Genomic DNA, 20,263 nt, shown 5'->3' with positions numbered 1-20,263 from the left:
AGGTGTTTAACTCTTCCAGTTGCTGTCTGGATGACATCCCTCTCCTCCACTCTTGGCCAGCAAGGAATCAAAGCAATGAGTAGCTTCTTGACCAATGGAAGACGAACATGCTTACCAGATCAGACAGCCAAGGACAGACAAAATCAACAGTCTTGTCTCCTTTATGTGCCATCCCAGCATGCTCAGTGCAAGGTGGGGCTCATCTCACCTACAGCACATATATGTCCAAAAGAGCCCATGATCCAGAGCCTCTCTATCATCAGTGAGCAGAGACAGGCACAGTCTGTCTGATCTGTTTCACGTATCCACCTGCATTACAATGAGGTGGAAGTGCTTTTCCTCTGCTGCCTATGTAGGGGGACTGAAGGGCTGGGATGTGAGCTGCCAACATCTGGACAGGGGAACTGCACCCTGACGTTCCCTATCTTGCACTTTACTGTAAGCTCTTCAGAGAGAGACTATCTCACCCTGCACCTAACACGAAAGCACTTCAGCCCCTAAGGCCCAAGGGTAACACTACACTTCAAGTGGGAGATGAGAGGCCCATGCCCTTAAGTGTTTACCATTAAGAAAACTTCACAACATCTTCCCTGTAATGATGTTCCAAGTGGATCCAAATAACTTTGGGGGATGGCTGAAGAGAAGGCAGAGCTGCAGGTCTCAGCCTGCCTCTGTGTTAGCAGGTGAAGAAAGGAGAACATCCCAGGCACCAAACACTTCATGCCATGAGAACCCAGAAAGCCAGCAAGGCTGACTTTGTGCCCGTCAAGAGATGCACCCTGACAGGCAGGGGAGGATGAATACATACAGCAGGGCTGGGTCAAGGACATGGGAGAGCACTGCAATTTCTTCAAGTAGAGAGACTTGGGATTTACAGGCCAGCCTTGAGGACTCTTCTCTCTCCTCTTTTTGACTTGTGATATACAATCCTTTGTGGCAGGCAACACAGGAGCTTGATGCAGACAATTGCAAAACAGTGAGTCTAGGGGCAGGAAGCCAAAGCAGATGGTGCATGTTAAATGGAGCTGTCATGCTGCTGGGCTGGCCAGGGGAGAGATGGAGGAGGTACTCTGAGATTTGTGAAGCCATCAGCCCTCATGCTAGAGAAAACAACAACATTAAGCTCAGACAGGGATTGCAGGCAGAATAACTTCCCTGATAACAGGATGCATGGAGCATAAGTTGCTACAAAGGGTCCTCACATAAAATAGGGGGGAAAAAGCAAGCATGGAAGAGACTTATTAATTCAGCTCCCTGAAAGGGTGACCTACTGTTGGCAGAGCTTTTTCTTCCAGCCCTGCATTCAGTTGTCACCAAGCTCACAGGCTCCTACCTAAGATTTTAAACATTATCTCTTTGCATTCTAATCCCAACAGTACTTGCTCCCAATGCCCCAGCAAAGCAAGCCCTGCTGAGAAAGTGTGACTGCTGGTTGTCCACCTCCACATAGCAGCTGCCAGTCACATCCCAGTTCCACAACACAATCCATTTGATTATTTTGATCTGTTCAGGTGGTAGTGTTCTTTTTCTTTTCCTCCTCCTCTGGGAGTTCTTCTGAAATTGCTCTAAGCTGCAAATTGAATAAGCTAATTCCAGGTGCAGAGACTTTGAAACAAAGGAGATTAAAACCTCCTGACCTGAGAGATGCTGCACTGCCCACCAGCCCAGCCACTGCAGTCAATAGAGTTCAACCAACTTCAGTTGAATCTGAACAAGACCTCACAACCCTGCTGCAATGCAATTGCAGGGCTTGTCACAAAAAAACACGTGCTTAGTAGCATGCTTTGAGAAAGCCAGCCCTCTCCTAGGCACTCAGCTTCCCACCTCTTCACAAGGAGCACACTTCAGATAAGCAACTCTATACTTTTTTTTTTTTAAACTGTACATCTTCCACTAAAACTCGGGAGGGCCATCCTTAAGCCTTCTCAAGAGCATCCTTGTTTTCCCATTCCAAGGCAATTGCCTTGTTTTTGCTTTAAAACAGCAGAAATTTCAAGCCAGCTTTCACAGCTCAGTTAGCATCCATGGATTGGTGACTACAAAATCCAACTAGCTGCCCTGGGCTTTTACAAATCCCCAGACAAGGACCTGTACCTTATGGGCTGTAGGCCTCCCCCATTTTATCTCTAAAGATGGCTAGAGACTTTCCTACCACCTTCCTCAGAGAATCACCACCAAAACCTCCCTTGTGGCCACAGCAAGGACTCAGCAACAACTGCCCTTTTTAGAACATCTGAACAGGCTACAGCCCCACTAGAATTAAAGGAGGAAAACAAACCTAAGTCCCAGGAATTACACCTCTGCATGGGTGGTTTCATCTCAGCAGCCTCCCTTTGCTCACCTCTCATCCTGAACAGGTTTATCATCCACTCCATGGTTGCTCTGAATTATCCCAGAGGTGAGCATATTTCAGTAATAAATTAAACTGTCACAATACATTCCTTTCTACACTGTTTTTAAAAACATGTGAGCCCTGACTGCCAGCGAATTGTTTTGGAAAGATTAGATTAGGTGCCTCGGAAACTGCTTTGGAAAAAAAATTAAAGGGTTTTCTAAAGGGTTTTCACTTTTTGAAGAAATCCACTTTCCCCCCCGCCCTCCCCACCTTGGGAAATTTGTTTTATTTTTTAACCTTAAAAATTTGGTTGATTAACTGCATCTTGTTTTTTAGATCTTTCCACAAAAAGTGCCTCAGTGCAGATGATCAATAGGGAGATTGGTCCTTTAGCAATCATCGGCCACCAACACTAATTAAGATCCTAAAGCCCTTTGATTTTTAAAAGGATCGCCATCCAAAGACCTCCAACATTTCTATTCAACTGACCAAATCTTCTAACTGTTTTTCCAACTCATAACAAGACACTCAGTTTTACCAAGGGATGTCTATCCATTTCTCTGGACACAAACCCCACTAACAGCCTGGAAGAATGACATGCAAAGGACTGCCATCCCAGCCCTCCACTTACATAATTTCTAAGACCAGACACCTAAAATATTAAAATAACAGTCAAAGACAGCCTTGCTTGAAATGATAAAAGGAAACAAACCCCCACCTTCACAGGGTTCATTGTGATAAAAAAGCATTTCTCTCATCAGAAAATCAGATTAGCAACACATCAACCACTGGGTGCTGAGTCTTTTGATGCTCATCAGTTACCAAAGGAAATGGGAAGCTGACCTCGCAGTCAAAGCGCCAGACTAGGACAACAACTTCTGTTCTCAGCTCTGCTCTAAACTCCTCCTGCTAATGTGAATTTTCATTCCCCAGCTCCCAGCTGTAAAACAACAGGTTGTAATAATGTCTCTCCTCTCCCTGCCCGGTGTCTGCCCCAGCTATAGGCACTGGTAGATACTTGGCAATTTTCCACTTTCTAGCAGATATGAGGGGCATCCAAGCCTGGATACTTTGTAGATTGGAAAAGGGTGGCTGCTTGAGATATACACCACAGGGGAAGAGGAACAGCAGAAGTATAAACTGATGTCTACTGAACACAGATTAATGTGTTCATAGAAGGAATGTGAAGCAGAGGACATCTTGTCAGCCCCCTGATAATCAGGTGCAGTAATTGTGGGATCAGATGACTATAATTTGCTCATGAATCAGAGATTTCCACCCTCATCCATCTATCTCCCTGCTTTGTCACAGACCTGGTGAGACCCTGCACATGTCCCTGTGATTATAAGCCACACCAGTACATAGCCTTGTTTCTGTGGAAAAGCAGGGGCTGAAGCACTTTTCCAGGTCTAAATCTCTCTCACACCTCTGTTTCCTACCTCCACCATGGTCATGGTAGTAATTTCTTTCCAGTGCATATATTCTGAGAATCAATGCCTTGATATTTGTAAATTATAGGGGCCACCAGAATAGCTACAGAGCCATCAGCTGCAACTGAGTACTGCAGAATGGAGGACATGCAGCTGTACTCTTAGGAGGAGAGAAGGCAGATCTGACACCCTAAGACTTCAGTATAGCCACCACACACCCCAGGAGAACAACGAGGCAAAAAGTGAGGCAGGGATTTGTGTGCACCTCCTCATCCATCAGCAGCTATGCTGACGGCCAGATGGGAGGTGACACCCGCAACCAGCACAGCAATGTCATCCCCCTGCCTAGCCCCCAGCACTTATCCTCACCCTGCCTCCCACATCAGCAGAGCAAGAAGCCAGCACATGCTTGTTGAAGCAGGTCAGGGAGCAGACCACTCGCCCAAGGCTGCCTGTGTGGAAAGTGGGACAAGCCCTCCAGAAAAAGCCAACTGGCCTCTTACAATATCATGCAAATCAGGAAAAGGCCGGGAGAAATCTTGCATGACCAAGGTTATATTGTAAGGTTATGTATTCATCCTCTGCACACAAGGAGGGGGGTAGAAATAAGGGCTGTGCAAGGTACCTCCTGCTTTCATCAGCATTTGCTAGGTTTGCATTCTACAAAGCAAAGTTGTGCTGCTCACAGCAGGAGTCTAACAAAGTGGGACCCAAAAGGAGCCATTGCATCTACAGAGATCCAAGGGGAAACAATGAAAAAAAATTAAACACAGAATCAGCCTACACACAAGCAAGGATCAGTCCCATACAACAAACCGTGATGTTTTATTTACTTAACGTAATCAACTACTCTTTTATCTATTTATCATACCAACCAAAAGCCTGGTTTCTCAAGCCCAGCCTCTTCCTGGAGAATGAATTTCAGTCCCTCACATAACATTAAGCCCTGACATCCAATGCAAAGCCATCAGCAGGGAAGGAGCACTGTTGCTACAATCACTACAGAAACAGAGGACCTAGTGCCACACCAGGAATACTGCTGTGGCTGCTGCAGTGGCTATCTGGGATGAGATGGAATCCATCATTTTCAGGCTCCAAATTTATATATTCAAGGTTATTCTATACACATAGTTTGAAGCAGGCTGAATAGAGCTGGATGTAAGCCACAGAATTGCTGAAGATAGCACAGAGTGTCAGAGCGCTCAACATGATCCTGGAGCAGGCCGACACAATGGCTGCCTGTTGCCTCAAAAAACTGCTGATGGACCAGAGCTCACTTCTCAGCAAGCCTCTAAACAACATCCTAGCTTGCCTCAGGCACAAGCACTTGCTGGCCAGACTCTGGAGATTTTTCACTGGTTTGCCTTTCTCAGGGAATAAGGCCCCACGCACTTCTACTGCCAGCCAGCCATGCCTCAGTTCAGCCTTGACCAGCAGGAGAGCCAACACACCACTCTGCAAAACAGCAGCCTCCACAATGCCTTCTTCCACTGATCTCCTTGCTTCTCTCTCTGCAGAGCCTTACCCAGGGAGAACAGGGCAGCCTGGAGCAGCCCCCACTGCACACACCTGCATCCCTCATTTCACTCCTACTCCCTGGCTTTTTAGATCTTGCTCCTCTTCTTCTCCCAATAAGAGCACGACATCCTCTTCATTTCACAGGCCACAGCTTCTCCCTCACGTCTGCTGTTCTCTCAAGGATGCTAAACAAGCAGAAGACATACAGGCATCTTCCCAGAGACATTGCAGCAATGTCTCTTTTTTGTATTTGTCAAGTTATTGCTCCCACACACACACATTTAAACTCAGCTCCACCAGCTCTTGAATTTAACTTGCATACGAGCACTCTGATCTATAATGGATTTAGCTATGCAAAAGGAAAAATCCTCTTAAAAGTTTGGCCCACAGCACAGCAGTATATAATACCTGGGCTGCCACTGCCTCTGCATTATAAGAGTGCCTCACCCAGGGCATCCTACCCCTTTAGCAGATAGGCTAGATATCTGCTGGTTATCTGCTAAGTCAGTATCCCTCCTAAAGAAAAGTCCAGTGAGATAAGCAACCAGCTTAGCCAAGGCCAGATGGGGGTCAGGACTCCCCAGTTCACAATCCTGTGGCTTTAACCACAAAGTCATCTTTCAGCACAGAGTTCAGCTGTTCCAAGAGCCCACATTACTGTCAGATGGGCACCACAAGCAGGTCATGCATTAAGAAAGTGAGCATGGAAAGACTCTTTCCTCTGCAGGCATTCAGGTCAGTTAACACCACATACAGGAAGCTATAGAACCATATCCCACTGGTGAGAAGTTGATAACGAGGTTTTGGTTTTACTGAGCTGGTTATTAAACAGTGCTTGGTCCCACATTATAGAGAAATAGGTAGCAACGCACAGAATAAACCAGATCATCCTGAAGTATTTACCTCTGGATATCTGTAATTATAAACCAAACATCATCAGCTTCTCTCTCTCCCTGCAGTAAATAATTAACTGCAAAAGAATATTCCTCTTGGCTCCATCCTCCCCAGTCAATTCTGCTTTGCAACAACGTGCCGCCTGGATTGCTCGCTGTATCAGTGCACCCGCGTGTTACCCAAACCCCCTCAGAAGCCAGAGGAGAGGTGGAACTGCTCACTTCAGTTCAGCACAGACCTCTCCTTCAGGGTACAAGGGGGCATCGTGGCACAACTCCCAGTACTTCAAGCAGACAGCTATGACATACACAGCTTAGCTCATGCACTGCTGCAACATCACTGCAACCATCAGCGGAGGCGAATCACGCACTCTGAGCACTCCCATCACACCCCTCTGGACTGCCTGAGCTTTATTGCCAAGGCAGAGCAAATCTCCTCCCCTGAAAGACAAGGTTTTCTATTGCTTTCATTGTTTCTGAATTATCCTCCCCACCCCTAGATTTCATCCAGGGTAAAAAAAAACAAACAAAAACCAAAATCAAACCCCAAAACAAACCAAGTCTTCTTTATAACAGAAACATCATTTTTAAAGAGACTTTCATTTTTGAATACTAGATTAAAGTTAAATATTGTAACTGCTCGGTCATGCACTATAACCTGCACAATGACCTGTTCACTCCTTACCACCTACCCTCATCAACCTGAATTTCATACAGACTCTGCAAGTAATAGGTAAACCAGAAAATGTCCAGAGCACTCATTCCTTTTGCCCTACTGAAAGGCACCTCCTGGCTGTAAACCCAGTGGGGAGGAAGGATGATGCCAGGAGGAAAGCAAAACTGCCTGGCAGGAACACTGAGTTTGGTCAGACAGCAGATGGAAGCAGGTTGCATGCAGATACACAACCAGGGAACAACACAAGGGCTGCCATTTGATCCTGGTTGCCTTCTTAAGGTACAAAGTCAAATTTGCTTTTGAAAGAGGCATAAGGAGAACACAAGCAAAAACGAGATGTGGGGAAAACCTCCAGAACTGCAGGAATACCCTTCCTGCAACAGCCAGAAAACAATGGGAGGAGAGAAGCATTACCACCAAGCAAACATCTTCATACATACAGTCTGGGTACAGTCTTACATTTTTATCGGTTTAAATACATACCAGATTTAGTTGAGCTGTCTATGAAATGCTTGATAAAAAACTCCACCAGGAAGGTAGAGGAAAAGAGGAAAAAAGCCTAATTTAGACTCAAAAAGCATGGAAAGGGTACCTCTTCCTCAAGAAAGAGGCAGAAGAATGGAAGGAAAACCATGACACAAAAGAGATAAATGAAACAGATACCCAGGAAAGTTCAGGAAAAGATAAACCATGCAAAGATGGAATGAAAACTGGAAGGGAAAGATAAGAAAATGAGGAACATGCCACAGCAGATCAGTTGTACAGTAGTTGGCAAATAGATCATTTATTTAATCTCATCCGTATTTGTCAAATAATTTGTTTGATTAACACTCTTTTGTGGTCTTCAGCCAGGTATAGAGCTGATCCAGTATCATGTCATAAATATATTATTAGATTAATACAAGTAAAATTCAAATACATTCAACATTTTTATCTACTGATTAATAAGCTCTGGTTCTAAGTTTACAGTTCAAAAATGTTAAAATAGAAAGCTGGAAGTAAATTACAATTAAAGACTACTTGAAGCACAACCATTTTGCTTTTCCTAGACTGACAAAAATGCAGTATACTGTATAACTCATCTTGAGAGACAGAAGAGAATCACCACCCTCCCACAAGGGTACTCTCTATAGGCAGTATTTTTTGTCTCGATTTTATTTTGTTGAATGTTTTCCCAATATGCAACTTTTCTACTCCATAAAGGTTTTTCACCCCAAGAAAACCTGGTGAGCTCCAAGGACAGCCTAATAGAAAAGAAAATTTGAGGTGCACTGACAGCAGGAGGGAAGGCAGTGGGAGCCATATTCAGCCTGGAAGCAAATGTTTATTTTTGAACAGAGCTTTGCTCCTCTTAAAGGGAAGGGAAGTCAGATGAAAGATGGACAAGGATACCTCAGGATCTCTACTCTCACAGGGAAAAGTTTCCCACATTATCAGCAGCCTTCTCCAAACCTCCTTGGGAGAACCAGGGGGAAAAAAAAAAAAAAAAAAAAAAAAAAGGACGGTTGGCAGTTTTTCAGCCTGTTTTTATCCCCCATCTCCCAAGACAATAGCAAGGTCCCCTTGAGAATCCTCAGACCATGGGGTGAAAGCCATCAAAGGCAAAGCATCTCCACACACGTGGTGGCAGGGCTGCCAGGGAGCCCTGGGAAGCAGAACCAAGCTCAATAAGGAAGCTGTGGCCATGGCTTTCTAGGCCGACATCACAGGAACACGAGGCTACTCCCACTGCTGTTCTACCTTTACCACTGGCAGCAGCCAAGAATCAAACTCGCCAAAGGAGAGAACCACAACAAGGACAACTCCCTGGGGCCGGAAAAGTGTCCCTCAGGTCATAAGTCCTGTTAAAATATCTCAGCAATATCCCAAACTGAGATAATTATTGCTCATTACAAGATCATTTTTATGTAAACATGAAGGGTATTACCACGCATACTTCATCTCCTTTTAATTAAAAGAAGTAAGAGGTTCGCTGAGATAAAAAAAAGACATGCTGACAGCTCCCACCCAAAAGCAGACTTTTCTGCAGTGATAACACCCATCAGCTTCCAGACCCACTGAGAAGACTGAACAGGGAAATCAATCAGCATCAGCTTCCCCAGTGCTGAAACGAAGCAGTTGGCACATTATTAATCACACAGGAAAAACGTTTTACAAGGAGAAGGAAAGGACCAGACACACAGAGGGGGAATGCACATGGATTCAGTCATGGCCATCTTAAAAACACTTGGGAAAATCACACAAATCACCAGCTGTAGAATTAAAATACTTCAGAGCTGTGAAGGATAAACACATCAGCAATTCTGACTACAGCAACTCTTCAGCTGAGCCCACACCAAACCTCATGTGCTTTCCTCCATTCAAATCCAGTTCCTGCTCCAAGCTGCACATCCTACCCATGCCAACCAGACTCAAATACATCATTATACAGCCTCACCAGGAGTTCCTACCCTTTCTGTATTTCAAAGACCTACCCAGGAGCAACTTGCACATCACAGGCTACAAGAGATATGACCATCCAACTCAGGACACTGAAATAATCAGTGGCTTGACTTGCCATGCAATGGCTTAACAAGCCATTCCTGCTGCACAGTCCTGTTTCCAGGTGTCCTAAGCATTTCTCCAGCAGCTCCAGAGTTCGCCAGTCCACTCTGACTTCTCATAGCCTCTTTTGTCTCCAGGTACGCTCCACTGCTCGAGGCAATTTAAAACACATCCCCAGTCAGGACCTCTGTGGGCCAAGCGAGCCATCAGATGCGCCTTCAGTTGGGGCGAAGTCGCTGCAGCCGCGGCCCCCTTCGCAGGGCAGCAGGGCGCAGGCAGCCTCGGCACGCCGCAGAGCCCCGGCGGCGAGCGTCCCTACGAGCGAGGGAGGTGTCACCAGCTCCGCAGAACCGCATGCTCGCAGAACGGCGGACCTCGCTCACTTGCTCACAGATGCACACAAATACCTGCGCCTCCGCCACCTGCCTGCCCCCTCCGCGCCTGGCGACGCCTGGCACCGCCATGGAGCTGCTCTGCCCTGGGGGGTGCCAGCGCCCAGCAGGTACCTGCTTTGGCAATGAGTTGAGAGCCTGGTGCTCCCTCTTTGCATCACACGAGTAGTGTGAGGCATGCACGGGGATGGGGGAAGACGGGTGCAGTGGGCGGCAAACTGGGGGTGCGAGGAAGAGGAGGTGAACACGGCTGCAGCTAAGGGATATGGAGGGGAGCGGGACAGCAAGGCGGGGGGAAGGAAAAAGGGCTGCAGCTTGGGAGGAGGAGGACAGGAGGAGTGCACAGCGAGCGCAGAAGGAGGGCAGGGGATGGAGGGCAGAGAGGGTACCCGTCACACCCCCACCCCGGCGGCCTGCCGGGGCTCGGGTGGGCAGGCAGCGCCCAGGCAGCAGAGTCATGGCGCGGCCAGGCGAGCAGGTGGGTGGCCGCCACCGCCCCCAACGCCCCGCCGCCGCCCACCGGGCCGAGGGTCCGTCCCTTTCACCGCCGCCCCGGGCACGGCGGGGGTACGAACTTGGCGGAGGGGGGAACAGCCCCGCTAACAGGTGGCGCCGGCGCTGCCGCCCCGTCCCCGCCGAGCCGGTGGGCGCTGCCCCTGCGCGACGGCGCGTCCCACCCACCGCGACCCAGCGCCAGCCCGCTCCCGGCGGTCACTCACCGGCTCGTCCGCCCCGCCGGGCGGGATGCGCGTCCTGGAGAGCGGGGCGCGGAAGTTTAAAGCCGGGTAATAGTATTATTCGCTTCTGCCCTTCCAACGTAGGAAAAAACCAAACTAGACGAGGCGCCCCCCCAGGCGGGCGAAACCCCGCTCCGCTCCTCCCCGCCGGGGGCTTCAGCCGCGCGTCGGCCCGGCGGCGAGGGGAAGTTTCCACCGCGGTGGTGGAGGCGCCCCCGGCGTGCCGCGCCCGCCCCGCATTGGCACGGGGCGCCGGGGCGCTGTGCCGCCGCCGCGCCCGGACAATGTGCGTGCGGGGAGAGCGGGAGCGGAGCGGGAGCGCGCCCCGCCGGCGGCCGCGGCACACGCCCAGCCCGCGCCCCGCCCTCCCGCCGCTCCGCGCCGCCCGCCGCCCCCGATTGGCGGCCCCCGCCGCCTCCGCCCTCCGGGTGGGCGCGCCGCCCGTCAGTCACCGCGCCGCCCGCCCGCCCGACCGCGGGGCGGTCCCTGGGGCGGCGGCGGCGGCGGCGCGGGGGGGCCGGGCCGGGCCGGGCCGGGCGCTGCCTCGCCCCGGCGGGTGACCCCTGCCGCCTCCGCTCCCCGCGGCCCGGGGGCCGCCGCCATCGCGCCCTTTCCTCTCGGGGACCCGTGTGCTTCTCCCGGCCCGCGGCGGCCGCTCCGCAGCAGCGCCCCGCAGCCCAGGGCAGGGGAAGGCCTGGCGGCCGCCGCTCCGCAGCCCGCCCTTCCCCGCGGGACTGCCCGGGGCTGCGCTGCCTTTGTCGGCGCCCCGGGGAGCCGTTCTGGGAAGGAGGACCAGAGACCCCTGGAATGCAGCCTTGATTGCCAGTCACGGTCCTGCCTGATAGCGCGGTGCGCTAAACTCGGCTCACAGGGTGTATCTATTTGGCCCCTGAAAACGCCTAGAAAAATAGATGACTCCAAATTATTCAAGTGCAATTAAGGCCACAAAAGAAAAGACACCTGAATTGACTCTGTATAAGGCAGATGGGGTTCAGTTAGGCTCAGCGGCAGAGATATGCACTGTCTGAGTAGAATTACTGCAATTTCAGATGAAAGTCCAAGCGTGTCGAAAGGCTCTTGTCTGATCCTATTTGGGTCCCACAAGCAGCACCGCTGAAGCAGAGCTGGTAAGTATTGATGGATTCAAGCTTCATGTCCTGACATCGGGTCTGTCAATGCAGTGCCTCCTATTCTGTCACAATACACCAGACATTTTCTACTCTTGGGCACTGTGATTCCCCTATTACTGTTTGAAAACTACGTAGTGGATTGCATAGTCACTGTATTATCCAGCAGCTTGCAGAAATAATCAAGCTTTGATGCAGAATATGATGTCGAATAAAGTACGTGATTCTGGTACTGGAAAAGCACTGTTCTCTCCGACATATGTTTCAAGCACACTTTCACAGTTTGTTTCCATTAGAAAAGTATCTACTAATCTGAAAATCGATCTAAAAACCATTGTTCTAGATACTATGCTTGACACATAATAAAAAGAAAGCTTGTAGCAAGAACAGATTAAACATGTTCTAAGGATACCCGTTGAGAGAGTTGTGCAGGTTTTCCCAGGTCTCACAAACGTGTTGCACCAGCACAAACAAACCTGCCGGAGCACTTTTCCAAAAACCAGCACGCAAACAGACAGGTCCGAACAAAAAGGCTGAAGCTTTAACCTACCTCGAAACTCTTCCCTTGCTTCTAACAAGCCCTCCTGACTCTGAGCGAGCTCTCGGTTCTCCGCAGGAGCGAGGGCCGCAGCTCGCGGGGAGCCAGCATCTCTGCCGAGCGCGCCGAGGGCAGAGCAGCAGCGCGCACAAAGGTGATGGGTTTCTCCACAGGCAGACACACGCACGCACCGCGCACCGCCTCTCCGGGCTACCTGTCTCGTCTTGTTTTAGCCGTTTCTAACGAGCAGGCAGGCTACTGGAGCATGCAGGAATCTTCCTTTTCCAAGCACCCTGAAAAAAGGCTTGTGTTTTTTGGTACCTAGGTGGCCCAGAAGAACTTGTCAGGAAAGAAGCACCAAATAGGTAGTAAAATAGGCACAGCTATGGGGGAACCTCAGCTTCATGCTTCTTGGGCTTCTCAGTGACCTACGAGAACCAAGAAACACCACAAGAGGAGACTGAAACTGCCTCTGTCTTGCTCATTCTTCAGTGCCAGATCACATCACATAAGATACCTGAGGACTGTTTGTTTGCAGACTGCTGGAAGACAGAGATGGAATCACCTATTGGTGAGTCATAACCACACAGTCTCAGAGGGGTGATGGCACAGACTTGCAAAGACACAGAGAGTGATAATAGCTTAAAATTGTCTTCTTTCCCCTTCTACTTCTTGATAAAAAAGCAAAATACTAGGACCAGATGCTCAACTGTGGCAAAGCAAAGTAACTCCATTGCTTTTGTCAGTTCACAGATTTAAACTTTGTGAGGTCATAGCCCATTCTGTTTGTAAAAAATTGTCCTTCCTGAGCAGATTATTCTTTCCTTTCTCTAAGGTTGAGTTTTATTCTTGGAAAATGTCTGGCTTGCAGTGCTCTAACTGTTGTAAGCTTTGCTTGACAGGAAAGGAAGGCTAGTCAAATACTGGGTCCACTGGCATACAGAGCAATAAAAATGAGAGTGAGAGTATATTAGGTCCTTACTGCTATAGTAAAAATCCAAAACCAAAATGCAGTGGAGTTGAAATACCTCCAATTCCCATACCTTTGATTTTTCATGATTGTTTTCACCAAACTCTATGTAGCTTGCTGTTGGAAGGCCCTAACTCACAGACATGCTTATCCTGTCATGGCTTTTTGTACTAACACTCTAAATTCAGTCTGCAAAGTTACAGTACTGAGTTTTGTAGGTGCTGTGACCCAAAACCGACTCCTTGATATTTTTACTCCCTTTTTAACTTCTGTAAGAGGGGAATTATAAGAGTAATTAAACAAATCAAAATCATCAGCAAAGTAGGTAACAGTAGCTTTTTAGCTCCACAAGGATACATACTTCTTTTTGATATACTGGAGGGTTTATCAGCTCTCAGCAGACATGGAGAGTAGATTAGCAGTGTCAGATGCTATTGTTGTTCTGGGTCTCCTGTTGTCACCATATCTACAAGTTCACCTGACTTTTAATCATGCGGATTGTTTTCTGGTTCTTTTCATGGCTTTTGAGCTCACCCTAGTCCATTTTCCTGGATGCACACTTTTTCTATGTAACCAAAACTTTCTTGGAAAGTGTTTGCAAGGAAGGTTCTGTCACTCTGCTCCCTTTAACAATGTCTCTGAGAGCATTCTGTGAAAAGCAGAGATCTCTGTGAGTTTTGCTTCCCCATTGCACCATATTCTTCATGATTTTTAAATTTAGTCCTCCTGCAGATACACTAGACTCAAGAAACCTGCAAGTCCTTTTCTCATATTGGGATGTTTTCTTGCTCATCTCTCCATGAGCTTAGAGGATGAATAGTGTCATGGTAGAAAGCAAACTGATAAGCAACCAACTTTTACAAAATTTTATCTTTCTAGGGAAAGCAAATTGTTTCCTTGTAGTATCTGACAGAGTAACACAAGTAACTTGCCATGGCAACCAGCTTATGGAACAGGAAAAAAAATATCATTACAAAGTGCATTGTTACTGTAACAGGGAAAGAAGCTGAGACTTTATCAGTTTTGTTCACTTGTGTGTCATGCATCATCTAGGTAGCAGAACCTGTCAGTAGAAGTTTGTGTTCGATTCAATGCAAGTCATCTGCCTTGTGGGCCTATCTGATATTTGGATCAAAGCTGAAGTGCAGTCAGAAGGAAAGAAGGAAGTGTTCAGAAGAATTGAAACAAGGCTGGATTCTCAGAAACACAAAGACAAATCCATTTCCTCAGCAAGCTGATGCAACTGAAGATGCCAGTAAGGGATGAACCAATTCTGAAATTAATTTGGCTTGCATTCTCTGACAGTCTCCATTATTTTACTGTCTTTTTTTTTTTTTTTTTTTTTTTTTTTTTTTTTTTTTTTTTTTTTTTTTAAGTGAGGTAAGTCTGCAGATCTGTAAGTATTTTGGATTTACCTGGGACAAAGGATGGAATAGGCTTGCAAAGTCTGTATTTAAATTCATTCTCTTTCAGGTTGCTTCTGGGAAGGACAGAGTCATTGTCCTCAGCTTGCTTGAGTTAGTGTGTGGGTTTAGAAATGGCAAAGGGAATCAGTTGAGGACAGAGAGGGGAAACCCTCATAGTTTCCACTTTGGGAGGAAATAAAAACTGAGTTTTGTTAGCTTAGAGGAGGACAATTTTGAAAACTGCTGTTTGTGCACAGAGGCCAGTAGAACTACCCTGTGCTGAGCATAGGCTCATTTACAGATCTGGGGTAGGTCTAGGCTGTTTTGCTCTTGAGCTGGAAAGGGACAGATTTGAAAAGTGAAGTAAAACCTGAAAGTTTCTTAATCCCTTGACTACTGATTTGAATCACAAGTAACACAGCTCTTCTGTGTGATGGACTGAAGTATATGCTCCCCCTTCTATTTTAAAAACATTCTCTCCCAGTTAAAATTTATGCTGTTCATGCACTGGTGCTAATGCTTGAGAAACAGTGGTCAGCTTTCTGAGCTGCCTGGGGCCTAGCTGAATTCACAGGTAAAATTCTCATGAGTCATGGGCAATTCTTGTCTAGCTTCCTAGTGAGGTTGTAGAGAAAATACTGCTAGATTACAAACCCTGACAATAGCATGACTTGGAAAGAAGCTTTTGAAAAGAAACTCTTAATGTATCAGATAAATCTATGTGAGATGCAAAGCTAGAGTTCACTCTTGACAATGAATTATACTGTGAGTGACTGACTATAAAAAGACTTGGGAAAAATCTGAGTCTCCTGCAACACAAAGAAACCATGAGATAAATAAAAGTCATCTCAAAGGAACCATGCTAACACTGTTCAACACTATAATTTAACAGAGTCTCCTGGAGACTGGGAAAAGTCAGCAAGCTTATGCTTACTGCAGGTTGCACCAAGAGAGATACAGCCACAAGAGACATCACAAGTGTTAAATGCCCCAAGTGTGTACTGTCATCTCAAGGGCCTGGGAATCTTGGAGATACCTAATACTTGAAGCAGCAGCCCAACTGCTGAAAAAAAGACCAGTTAGTCCTGGCTACAAAGGGTTTTTAAGACTGACACTGAATTGGAAAGATCTCCTGGAATAATCAATTAACAAAAGAAAACACTGAATTAATTAATCAATCAACCAATCCTCAATAAATCAACAAAATCTTCCTCTATATATCACCTCCAAAGACATGATATCATCATTCAGGTGACCCAAGGAGTGAATGGGACCACTTTGTTTTTAATCCCCAAAATAATGGCATGAACAGTGGTTTAAGTTCTGCTAACTAAGTGTGCTCAAACTTCTTTCAACCACTTGAAATGTTGCAGAAGATTCTTGGTGGACAGAGCAAAGTTGTTACTTCTGGAGGGTTTTCTGATCCAGGACAAGATCTTTCTGATGATGGATTTTCTCTTTTGAAATAAGCAAGGCAGCATCTTGCTAGGTGCCTGGTCCAAGCTCCACCAAAACTAGAGAGAGAAAAGATTTCTGTTGACTGAAATAAATTTTGCTAACAGTTGGATTTGGTCAATTTTGAACTGAGAATAGAAACTTGCAGAGATGATGCTCTGGAATCACAGAAATGAAAGGCTTTGTAATCACAGAAATGAAAGGCTTTGTAATCAAAGCTTGGAAATGGAAAGAGATTCATGTTCCATAGTTTAAAAATATAGACAGCTGCTAATTTCTTTTTTTTGCTATTAGAAACTCTGCAACCCAAACACACACACACACACACACACACACACACACACACAACAAAACACACACACACACACACACATAAACACATACACACAGACATGCACATAAAAGACATAATCCAAAAACTGGTCATTTCCCAGTCAGCTTCCTTGTAGAGAGACTGTGGGAATGAACAACTATCACATCTCCCTAGATGTGGTATGCAATTGTTGGTAATATGAGGCTCTGCCCTGAGTGGATGATGGGATCTTGGACTTCAGATTTTGCTGTGTGGTGTAAGCAGGGGGAGATGAGATACAGGTTTGATCTCTGGGTATTTACAAACAGTGTGGCTTTCTACAATTGCCTGCTAGTTTCAGTCTGATCTGAAGCACACTGACCTCTGCAGTGTCCCATTTGTTCCTGTGGGTGTTTGCTACAGCCCCCAACAAATGCTCTTTCTGGCTATTTGTGCTTTTTCTAGGGAGTTGTAGCTGATCATGCGGTGAATCTGGAGCCTGAGTTACTTAGAAATGACACTGATTCTTTCATGAAATGCCCCCACCTCATCAGAAGTTGCCAGGGTTGGTGAGGTCCTGTGTCTCTTTCCACCCTCTGCTGAGCCTACCAGCATAGATCAGCAAGGGTCAACAATGGTAGGAGGCCTGGTAATGCAGAAATCTGCAAGTTGGGAGCCATGCTGATTTTCCTGGCAGTGGCTCACTGGCATATGTACAGGAGCTTTTGTTAGCTGACAGCCTGAATAGAATGTCAATCATTCCCTTGGAGCCTGATCTTCAGATCACTGTCCACTGAGAGAGGGCTTTTGCCTTCATCTTCATATAGCAATAACTCAGGTCTTTGGAAGCTGGAAGCCCTAATTTTTGTTAAGTAGACCTTGTGATATTTAGTCCCCATGTGATTTTCTGTTTCAAACTCTACGGAAAAATTCGAACCTTTTGCAACTGATACGCTACCAGGGTTTTTTATGCAACAGTTTGGATCACTTACCATGCTCTGGGTCATCTGTCACTTTTGCTGGCAGGAGCCAGATTTCCAGAGTGGAAGCAGGATGAGTTGCTAAGGGATGTCTTGTGCTCTATATCATTTCTGCATTCACTGATGTGCAACAGATTTATCTGTGTAGTTCAAGGCCTCTCTGTACCAGATGAGTTTGTACTGAAATCTCAGTCCATCCCACATGTTCTCCTGGAGAAGACACTGTTACTGTTGGTATCCTTTTTAAAATAGTCTTCTTCATCAGCTAATGCTGATTTTCTTCCCCTCAGTACCAAAGAACAATTGCTAACTACATCTCTTTCTTGCAGAAATTTCAAAGCAGCTTTGCACAGCATGATTCAGGCATGCACACATGGTAGAACTAGATAGAATTAAAGACATTTTTGTTGATCCAGTTAAACTACTGGGTTTTTTTCCTTTGACTGTTTTTTAATATACTGGCCACACATTGTCCCTAACCCTGCCATGCAGCCCTCCTTCTCATCATTATGCTCGAGCTCCTAAGCCTTTTCTTCTCTTCTGTTATGCCCCTCACTAAATTCTGGTTTTCCTTCTACTGTAAGAAGATGTCCTGAGCCTTGGTTCCTATCTATGCAAGCAAGTAAAGCTGGAAAAAAAAAAGAAATAAATCACCCTGTAGACTGGAGAGGAGGATAGAATCCAGCCTTCTCAGCATCTCTCTGCTTCTTAGTGCACTTGGCTCTCCAGTGTCTGCTCTATTCCTTAGTAAAGTTTGCTTATCTGGTCCCTTTCTGTTACAGGCAGCTGTTTTCCTCTGTGGCAGCCTCTTCCTGATGCTCTTGTGCAGTGTTTCCAGCTCCCCCTTCATCCCTTTCTGTGATTACCTCAAATACATGCTGCTGCAGTAACTAAGTCCATGGGTGACCTCAGCCTTGACGTTATTTATAGCAAAGGTAGACTCTGTCCTTCGGTGCAGCTGTTCATTGTCAGAGCTAAAGATCCTGAGTTATAGAGCTCCCTGGGAGTTTATGGTGGTAGCAGTATTCCCACATCAAGTGAGATCCAGGTTACATATTGGAAGGTTTCCTTGGCAGTTAGGCTCTGCTCTTGTGTCACTATCCTGGTTAGGGTGTCCTAAGAGATCCCTAGTAAAGGTGAGAGCACAGTCCTCCCATACAAATGGCTTCAAGAGCAGCACAGGGCTAGAAATCATCCCTTCAGTTAGAGACAGGACACAGCTGATCTCTCCAGGGTATATCTACACCTATTTCATACAGATTGTCTTCTTGCTGGCAGTTACCCCTTTCCTTATTACAGAACTTTCCCACACTGAAGCCATAAAGACCACAGCAACTTGGCGGTTTTGTCTATAGTTTGGTCATCCCCTTTCTTCTGCTGCTTCTCCATCAGGGAAGGTGAAAAGCAGAACAGGACCTGCAGTCACTTGCATCCTTCAGGTCTGAGGCAGGTCCATTGCATGTTTCTAGATAACTTTTCAGGCAGATGTTTTCAGACAGAGCTCGGCATTGGTGTGTCTGTGTGTGTGTGTGTGTGTATTTGTGTGTGTGTGCAAATCACCCAGATACTCTCTAAGGGCTTTCAGGGAGCCAACACTAAACATTTCAGAAATCAGACCTCCTGCAAGATTCCTAAGCTGAGATGCCCGAAGCAACATATTGCAAATTTCTTCTCTGGTTTCAGACTCATGACTTTATGTTTCCCACTTTCAGTCAGCAGCCTTCAGTTGGGGAAATACTGAGGTTAACGTACAAAAACACTAATCACAAATGTTACATGAATCCTAGTGATTGATGGAATTTCAGCCAGTGACTATCATAGCTTGTGTTAATCTACAGATGTTGTATTAATGCTGAGTGATTTCCCAGTTCTCATTAGCAATATGCTTTGATGGGGGTAGAAGGTATTAGCTGTATTTTCCCTTCAGTGAGCTGTTTAATCACTGGAGCTTACTGGCAGTGGGATTTGGGGAACTTACGTGATCACAAAGTGAATTAAGAGTAAAACAATACGCTCCCTCTGGCTTCTCTGGGACAGTGAAAAGGGGAGGGAATGGGTTTAGAGCTGATTTCAGAGCTGGGGTTCTGTTTCCCCATTTAAGCAGCACTGGTGTGCTCCAGTGAGCACTAAGCAGGAAGCTGCTGCCTCCTTAGTCAAGATCTTCCTGGTTTTCAGAAGCACACTCAGACTGGCTCTCCTGCAGATCAGCACACGCCAGTGAACTTGTTGTAGCATGTTTAGCTGCACGTTCTTGTTGGCTTGCTGAGGTTTGATCCAAAGCCTACTGCAGATACCGGGAATATTCATGTACTTCTTCAGTGGCCTTTGGTCTACTCTGTGGAGGCAAAAATACAACTGTGATAGATACATGGGTGAGTGAACCCTACATTACCACCACATTTCACTCTGAGGAGATGGCAAAAGGGATTCTGCAGCCCAACCTTGTGCATCCCAGAGCAGTAAAAGCAACATGAATCCTACCTAATAAGTAATTCAAAAGCACTTTCTGGTTAGTGAATCATCTGCATCCCAGACTTTCTGAGGCTCTTGGGTAATGAGACAAGTGCAGCTTCTGTAGTAATTTCTACCTGCTCACTGGGCTGCCAGCCTGCTCTGGTCCTAATTTTGAGCTGTTCTTTTAACTGCTCTCTTCCACTAAGCAATTCTCATCTAGAGATCTCAGACATGAAGTAATCCTCCCAGCTTTTCTATAAAAAAGCCAACTACCATTAAACCTGTTTTACAGGTGGGTAGGCTGGGCTCCAGTCTGCCTGAGATCACAAAGTGTTATTTAGGGCCAAACTGCCTGGGCTGACACGTTCCTGCAGCAGGGATGACCGCTTTTCTTAGAGGAAAAGAGTGCAGAGGGAGGGCTGGCCTCTGTTTATGTACATGCTTTGCACGTGACTGTGAAGCACAAAAGCCTCACTGGCTGCACGGCTGGAATCCAGGTGTCCCTCGGATGAAGCT

At 46.7% G+C, this 20,263-nt stretch overlaps 2 protein-coding genes across 3 annotated transcripts in view; one reads left to right on the top strand and one right to left on the bottom strand.

Annotated features, from left to right (window-relative positions):
* The window catches only part of HRAS (HRas proto-oncogene, GTPase), a 46,024-nt gene extending 35,139 nt beyond the window's left edge, over positions 1-10,885 (bottom strand). For both annotated transcript variants that reach the window (XM_056491981.1, XM_056491980.1), the window contains exon 1: positions 10,508-10,885. The gene's annotated coding sequence lies outside the window, so the exon portion shown is untranslated. The remainder of the gene's footprint in view (positions 1-10,507) is intronic.
* Positions 10,886-11,055: 170 nt separating this feature from the next.
* Positions 11,056-20,263, top strand: part of LRRC56 (leucine rich repeat containing 56) — a 77,768-nt gene continuing 68,560 nt past the window's right edge. Inside the window, exons 1-3 of the mRNA XM_056491978.1 lie at positions 11,056-11,652; positions 12,683-12,761; positions 14,214-14,415. The gene's annotated coding sequence lies outside the window, so the exon portion shown is untranslated. The remainder of the gene's footprint in view (positions 11,653-12,682; positions 12,762-14,213; positions 14,416-20,263) is intronic.

This window comes from Oenanthe melanoleuca, chromosome 5, assembly GCF_029582105.1.
Source record: "Oenanthe melanoleuca isolate GR-GAL-2019-014 chromosome 5, OMel1.0, whole genome shotgun sequence".
NCBI classification, from domain to species: Eukaryota; Metazoa; Chordata; class Aves; order Passeriformes; family Muscicapidae; genus Oenanthe; species Oenanthe melanoleuca.
The sequence above is the reverse complement of the archived record's forward strand: the minus strand, read 5'-3'. Positions and strand labels throughout refer to the sequence as shown.